Here is an 8,101-nt window from a genome sequence, read left to right as displayed (position 1 = left end):
ATTAATCAATGATCAAATGATCTGTCCCTTAAAGGGGCATTGAGACAAAACAAAATTAAAGGAAAATGATTAAGCCCAAGTTAAATTTTGAGGTGTTGGTGATGTGATCCAGTAGCTGCAATAACTTCCAGTTGCAGAGGGTTTGAAGGATATTGATGCTCACTATATTGTGTAGCCATTCTGGAGATTCATCAGTCAATTTAATCTATGGTTCAGTAGGATTGTTGAACACAACAGTCTCCAAGCCAAATCCCAGTCAGAAAGAGGAGGAAACCTGCATGGTGGGGCATCCACTGGGTATTCTCACTATCCAAATGGCACGACAGAATGTCATGGTATGTGCAGATGATTTATGTAAGTAAGGAAATGGAGGGTGGGCTGAAGTAACCAGAGTGGAATGGCACAAAGGGGACTTGTGGAAGAAGTCTTGGAGAAATTATGAATATGCTTTAGGGCTTGTTGCATTGACCTGTCCAAATGATGCTATGTTTTGAGAGGAATGTGCAACCCACCTCGAAAGTATGATTGCTGTTGAGTTTGAACATTCAATTATCAAGGTTTTGGATGGCATTGGCAGTGATTTGGCCATCCACACATTCACATTATATCGTCCTACTAGCATCAGCTGTTTAAACATTTGCCATCCAGTACATACAAGACTTGGGGCTACTCTACAGACTGAGTGCTCCCTTCCACCAGCTACACTAAGCCTTATTATTGGAGCTGCTAATCCTAACAGAGTGAACTCAACTAAGAGTCAAACATGTTCCAAACTTAGTCAGGTCCTTGTAAAAGACAGACAATTCATTGAAATAATAATTGAAATCACAGGTCAATAGTTGAGGATATGCATCTTGTGGAAGGAATATGTCAACAAGTACCATCACCTGTTATTGGAGGAGTCTGTGAAAGGTAGCTGGATGCTTGGTTCCAGCAGGTGATCACCCATCAAACTAGCTGACTACAGGGAGGCAGGGATGGGAAACAGAGAGGTGCTTTGAAGAGTCTTGTGCACTGCAATTATCCACCAGTTATGAGATTCTTACAAGCATGAATGGGACTGTGTCCAATCCACCCAACCTGTGCATCTTTAGGCTGTAGGAGGAAACCAGAGCATCCAGAGGAAACCCACACAAACTCCAGACAGGCAGATGAATTCAAACCTAGGTCCCTGGTGCTGTCAGGCAGCAATCTAACCACTGGGACATCGTGCTGCACTGAGTGAACTAGGATAAGTGAACTGACCAAAGCATCTTGATACAGGGACCCATTCAAATGTGAGGAAGAAAATAGTAATGTAGTAGTGGTAAGGGGTATGGTAAGGGATACTATAATTAGGGGAATAGATGCTGTTCTCTGCAGCCATGAGTGAGGCTCTCGAAGGCTATGTTACTTGACTGGTGTGATGGTAAAGGATATCTCCTAGAGAAGAACTGCCGTGAAAGAAAAGGGAACCAGATGCTGTTGTACACATTGGCATTCGCAATATTGGCAGGACCAGAAAGAAGGTTCTGCTAGAAGAATTTGACTAGTTAGGGGCCAAATGAGAAAACAGAACCTTCCAGGTAAAAACGTTTCATTTACTGCCTGAGACACAGGCAAACTAGCATTGGATAAATAAAGTCAAGGAGTTATATATTTGGCTTAATTTGGGGATGGTTTGGGAGTAAGGAAATGTATGTTTACTAAGCAAAAGATATGGAAGAAATAAAGGGCATCTATTTGGAAGACAATACCCAGAGTAGGACAGAGTGTACAAATGTACAAAAACAACCGAAAGTAGGGTCAAAAGGAGTAAACAAGGGTAAAAAGACAAGGTCAGTGGCTCTTACCTTGAATGAATGTAGTTTTTGAACAAAACAATTGAATGAACATCACAAGTTGAGGTTAATGGGTATGATCTTATGCCCATTATGGAGACATGATTACAAGGAGCTCAAGGCTGGTAGGTGAGTTTTGGAAAGAACAAACAGGAAGGAAGAGTAAAAACCAAAAGAACTGTGGTTGCTGTAAATCAGGAACAAAAACAGAAGTTGCTGCAAAAGCTCAGCAGATCTGGTAGCATCTGTGAAGGAAAAAATCAGAGTTAATGTTTCAGGTCTGGTGGCCTTTCCTCAGAACTTTTCCAGCAACTTCTGTTTTTGTTCCAGAAAGGAAAGAGTGGAGGGTTACCTTTATTGGTGTGAGATAGAATAGGTATAATGACAAAGCATGATCTTAGGCTGGAAGATTTAGAATAGAATAGAAGAACAGAATAGTAATTTGTTGTCGCTTGTATTTATGAAAATGCAGTGAGAAGTGTATAAGTCACCATAATACGGTGCCACTCTAATTATATAAATTATAAAAATGAATAACTGAGACTAATTTAAGACAAAGTTCAGATTTTGCGCTCTCTATAGCCCCTGAGTTTCTGAAGTGACTATGGGGCACTGACACTGGCCTTGATGTGCCAAACCAAGGATTTCTGGACTGGGCCCACCACACCGCTTCTCTTGAAGCTGACACCGAAATCCTTGCCATATGGAGGTGGGACAGACCGGACCTACAAAGTCACTGACAATGAAGCTTTCACTCAAGCTGAGACCATCATGGTCACAAGGAATGGACATCAGGATCCATGTCTCTACCACCGCCATAGCAGGGCCTCATGACCACCTTTCTCCACTATTATCACAGAAAGGAAGAAATGGTGAATATTTATACAAAAGTGAAATGAAGAAATACAAAACCAGGGAGCAAAGTAAAATGGTGGTCGACAGGCGAGCCAGAGCACAGGGTCTCAGGAGCTCAAACACTTCTTACCCTGCCATTGCCGCCATCTTGAATTTACATACAAGTGGAGGTAAAACATTATGAAGGGCAGGAGGACACTGGCAGGAGTAGCCTATAGGCCCCTAACAGTGGCAATGTAGCAGAACAGATAACAATTCAGAAATAATGAAGAAATTTAAAAAAGACAATACAGTAATCCTAGGTGACTTTAATTTTTACATGGGGACAGCACAGTGGATCAGCAGTTAGCACTGCTCCCTCACAGTGCCAGGGACCAGGGTTCAATTCCACCCTTGGGCAACTGTATGCATGGAGTTTGCACATTCTCCCCATGCCTGTGCAGGTTCCTCTGGGTGCTCCAGTTTCCTCCCATTGCCCAAAGATGTGCAGGGTAGGTGGGCTGTCCATGCTAAATTGCCCATAGTGTCCAGGGATACTTGTGTTAGCTGAGTTAGACATGGAGAAATGTAGAGGTAGAGGAATGAGTCAGGGTGGGATGCTCTTCGGAGTGGCAGTGTAGGCTAGTTAAGCCAAATGGCCTGTTTCCACACTGTAGGGGTTCTATTTTATTCTATGAATATTGTGTAATGTCAGAATGGCAGAGGTAGACAAGAGGGAGAATCTATAGAGCATATTCAGGACAGTTTCTTGGACAAATATGTCATAGATCCAAACTCGCTATTTGGGTCGGGTGATGTGTAATGAGACAGGTTAAATAAATTATGTCAGAATAAACAATCTAATAGAAAACAATGGCCATAACATGGCCATGACAAATGACCATTTAGCATTCAGCTTCAGAGGAGAAACTGGTTCAGAGACAACTGTGCTAAACTTAAAGAAGGATTATTACAAAGGAATAAAGGAGAGCTAGTTGGAGTGGACTGGGAAAGGAGTTCAGCAGCAAAGATGGCTAACAAACAATGGCATACATATTGGAAAATAATCTATTGCTCACATCTCCAGGAAGGGGATAAGTCAACCATGTTTAAAATCAGGAAATTTAAGGACAGCATCAAATGGAAAGAAAAATATATGCTACACCACAAAAATTACCAGTAAGCAAAAGAATTGGGACAATTTTAAAAACCAACAAAATACGTCTAAAAATAATTAGAGATAATGGGAACTGCACATGCTGGAGAATCCAAGATAATAAAGTGTGCAGCTGGATGAACACAGCAGGCCAAGCAGCATCTCAGGAGCACAAAAGCTGATGTTTTGGGCCTAGACCATTCATCAGGGAGGGGGATGGGGAGAGGGCTCCGGAATAAATAGGGAGAGAGGGGGAGGCGGACCGAAGATGGAGAGAAAAGAAGATAGGTGGAGAGGAGAGTATAGGTGGGGAGGTAGGGAGGGGATAGGTCAGTCCAGGGAAGACAGACAGGTCAAGGAGGTGGGATGAGGTTAGTAGGTAGGAGATGGAGGTGCGACTTGGGGTGGGAGGAAGGGATGGGTGAGAGGAAGAACAGGTTAGGGAGGCAGAGACAGACTGGGCTGGTTGTGTGATGCCGTGGGGGGAGGGGACGAACTGGGCTGGTTTTGGGATGCGGTGGGGGAAGGGGAGATTTTGAAGCTGGTGAAGTCCATATTGATACCATTGGGCTGCAGGGTTCCCAAGCAGAATATGAGTTGCTGTTCCTGCAACCTTCGGGTGGCATCATTGTGGCACTGTAGGAGGCCCACGATGGACATGTCAACTAAAGAATGGGAGGGGGAGTTGGAATGGTTTGCGACTGGGAGGTGCAGTTGTTTATTGCGAACCGAGCGGAGGTGTTCTGCAAAGCGGTCCCCAAGCCTCCGTTTGGTTCCCCCAATGTAGAGGAAGCCACACCGGGTACAATGGATACAGTATAACACATTGTCAGATGTGCACATGAACCTCTGCTTAATATGAAAAGTCATCTTGGGGCCTGGGATAGGGGTGAGGGAGGAGGTGTGGGGGCAAGTGTAGCATTTCCTGCAGTTGCAGGGGAAGGTGCCAGGTGTGGTGGGGTTGGAGGGCAGTGTGGAGCGAACAAGGGATTCACGGAGAGAGTGATCTCTCCAGAAAGCAGACAAGGGTGGGGATGAAGAAATGTGTTGGGTGGTGGGGTCGGATTGTAGATGGCGGAAGTGTCGGAGGATGATGCGTTGTATCCGGAGGTTGGTGGGGTGGTGTGTGAGAACAAGGGGGATCCTCTTTGGGCGGCTGTGGCGGGGGCGGGGTGTGAGGGATATTGTTGCGGGAAATGCGGGAGACGCGGTCAAGGGCGTTCTCGAGCACTGTGGGGGGAAAGTTGCGGTCCTTGAAGAACTTGGACATCTGGGATGTGCGGGAGTGGAATGCCTCATCGTGGGAGCAGATGTGGCGGAGGCGGAGAAATTGGGAATAGGGGATGGAATTTTTGCAGGAGGGTGGGTGGGAGGAGGTGTATCCTAGGTAGCTGTGGGAGTCGGTGGACTCCCCCTCCCATTCTTTAGATGACATGTCCATCATGGGCCTCCTGCAGTGCCAAAATGATGCCACCCGAAGGTTGTAGGAGCAGCAACTCTTATTCCGCTTGGGAACCCTGCAGCCCAATCGTATCAATGTGGACTTCACCAGCTTGAAAATCTCCCCTTTCCCCACCGCATCCCAAAACCAGCCCAGTTCGTCCCCTCCCCCCACTGCATCACACAACCAGCCCAGCTCTTCCCCTCCACCCACTGCATCCCAAAACCAGCCCAGCCTGTCTCTGCCTCCCTAACCTGTTCTTCCTCTCACCCATCCCTTCCTCCCACCCCAAGCCACGCCACCATTTCCTACCTACTAACCTCATTCCGCCTCCTTGACCTGTCCGTCTTCCCTGGACTGACCTATCCCCTCCCTACCTCCCCACCTACACTCTCTCCACCTATCTTCTTTTCTCTCCATCTTCGGTCCGCCTCCCCCTCTCTCCCTATTTATTCCAGTTCCCTCTCCCTATCCCCCTCTCTGATGAAGTGTCTAGGCCCGAAACGTCAGCTTTTGTGCTCCTGAGATGCTGCTTGGCCTGCTGTGTTCATCCAGTTTCACACTTTATTAGCTATAAATAATTAGAAGTGTGTTTATAAATTCTGAGAGTAACTTGCAAAGCAGATAGCAAAAGTTAATTTTAATTCATAAAAAAAAGAAGAGGGAAATCAAAGTCAACATTCTTCACTTAGAATCAAAGAATCCCCTCAGTGCAGAAACAGGCCTTTCAGCCCAACAAGTCCAAACCAACCCTCTGAAGAGAATCCCAGCCAGAACCATCCCTGTACCTTATCACCCTGCATTTCCCATGGCTAATGCGCCTAACTCACATATCCCTGGTCGCTGTGGGCAATTTAGCATGGCCAATCTACCTAACCTGCAGATCTTTGGAATGTGGGAGAAAACTGCAGCACTCTGAGGAAAACCATGCAGGAAGAACATACGAACTTCACACAGACAGTTCCCAAGGGTGATCATGAACCGAGGTCCCTGGTGCTGTGTGGTGGCAGTGCTAACCACTGAGTTATCATGCCTACTGGACTTGAATGCTAGCTTTTTGTGATTAATGAATGAGGACACCCCACTGCCTCTGTGATGTACCTTTCTGCAATCTTTCTCCATTTAAGCAATATCCATCTCCCAATCCTTTCTGCGAAAGTGCATAACCTCACATCTTCCCACAATATATTCCACCTGCCATGGTTTTGTTTTGACCACTCACTTAACTTGAATTGACAATATAACCAAATACAATATGATATTTTATACAAATACAATATAAATTCACAATTTCTCCACAATTACATTTTGTTCTGCTTTATTTATTCTCAAAACATTCTCAACTTTACAGTTTTTCCTTGTAGTGCAGGTTCCAAGCCATTAAAACTAGGATTTAATTCTGGCTGAGTGCATAACCAATTTAATGGATCAATCAAGATGCACAATTGTTCTGTTTGTTCTTCACAACTTTTCCGTTTATTTTTTAGCTGTGAAATCATGTTCCTGTGACAGGAAGGAGTAATGATCTCTGAATAGAATTGCTGATTGAAAGTTACTCAATGCCTGTCCATTTTGATACTTAAGCCAAATATTTAAGAGCCCTTGAAGTCTGATTTCCAATTTTAAATTCCATTTTAATCTCTATAATAATATGTTTTTCAAATGAACATAATCCCAGCCCATAAGAAATCATCAGAGTATCCCCCACAATCCTCATCTGTCATCCAAGACATGAACATATTTATTTAGTTCCTGTGGTTTCTCTTCAGTGTCTTTTGATGGTTCCACCCTGCTGAAATCCAGCTTTTAAGTCATATTATCTACAATTCAATGAACACATGACGAAAATGAGTTTAAAAAATACTTTCAGGGTTACTTTTCCTTTTGTTGGAGAATGCAATCTAACATCTGTACCACACAGTCACTCTTAAAATCAGGAAGCAACCCGCCTCTCTTCAGCTTTTTCAGATGCATCTGGAACTTTTACATAAAAATCTATCTATACCACAAGCTGGTCCATTTCTTATTTCATATGTGAGGCTAAACTGCAAATTTTTTGCATTAACCTAATTTATTTTGTCTTGTCTGTCTTAATTGTCTACTCTTTTATTTATTGGCAGCCACCAAAATGTCTGCTTCTAATCCAATCTCCAACCCTCTTTTCATTGAGTAATCTACTCAACCTGAAGCCTCAAATTGTCACTTGATGTCTCTTGGGATTGCTACTGTAAGACCTCTCTCATTGTGGTCAGAGGCTCTCGCTTTGTTATGAAATTATTTTCCCATGTAAAATTCACTGACAGGCCTGCGTATTGAAATTTGCACTGTATTTTCTTACTTTACATTCTTTCACTCCATTCTGTCACTTCTTTATCATCATCTTAAACAGTTGACCTTATTTCAAAATTGCCAGTAACTTTTCCTGCACAGCTCACAATATGTGCCTCTGTTTTCTGTCAGGAAATCAGCTGGTGTCCCTCATTCACTCCCAAACCCATTTCAGCATGATTTTATCCACATTCGCCCTTTTGTCCTTCAATGTATTGTTTTTTGAAAGTCCAAGTCCAGATGCCATGTCTGCAAAGTGTAAAATGAACACATTTCTGCTCCATACTTTTAATTACATCGTAACTACTTAATTAATCTCGTCAAATCCCAACGGAAGACTCATGTGAGACGTAGATGTGTCCTCTGATACTTTTTTAAAATTCATCTCGTATTTTCACCAAACCTCATCAATGAGTCTTGTAAACTTAGCAACCACACTTGCATCCTTCAGCAGGATAGTTATCTTTTCACAAAAATGATGAGAAAATTGTTTTTGCAGCTCTAAGGCAATTTGTTTGATTT

This window comes from Stegostoma tigrinum, chromosome 24 (genome assembly GCF_030684315.1).
Source record: "Stegostoma tigrinum isolate sSteTig4 chromosome 24, sSteTig4.hap1, whole genome shotgun sequence".
In the NCBI taxonomy this organism is placed as follows: Eukaryota; Metazoa; Chordata; class Chondrichthyes; order Orectolobiformes; family Stegostomatidae; genus Stegostoma; species Stegostoma tigrinum.
The sequence above is the reverse complement of the archived record's forward strand: the minus strand, read 5'-3'. Positions refer to the sequence as shown.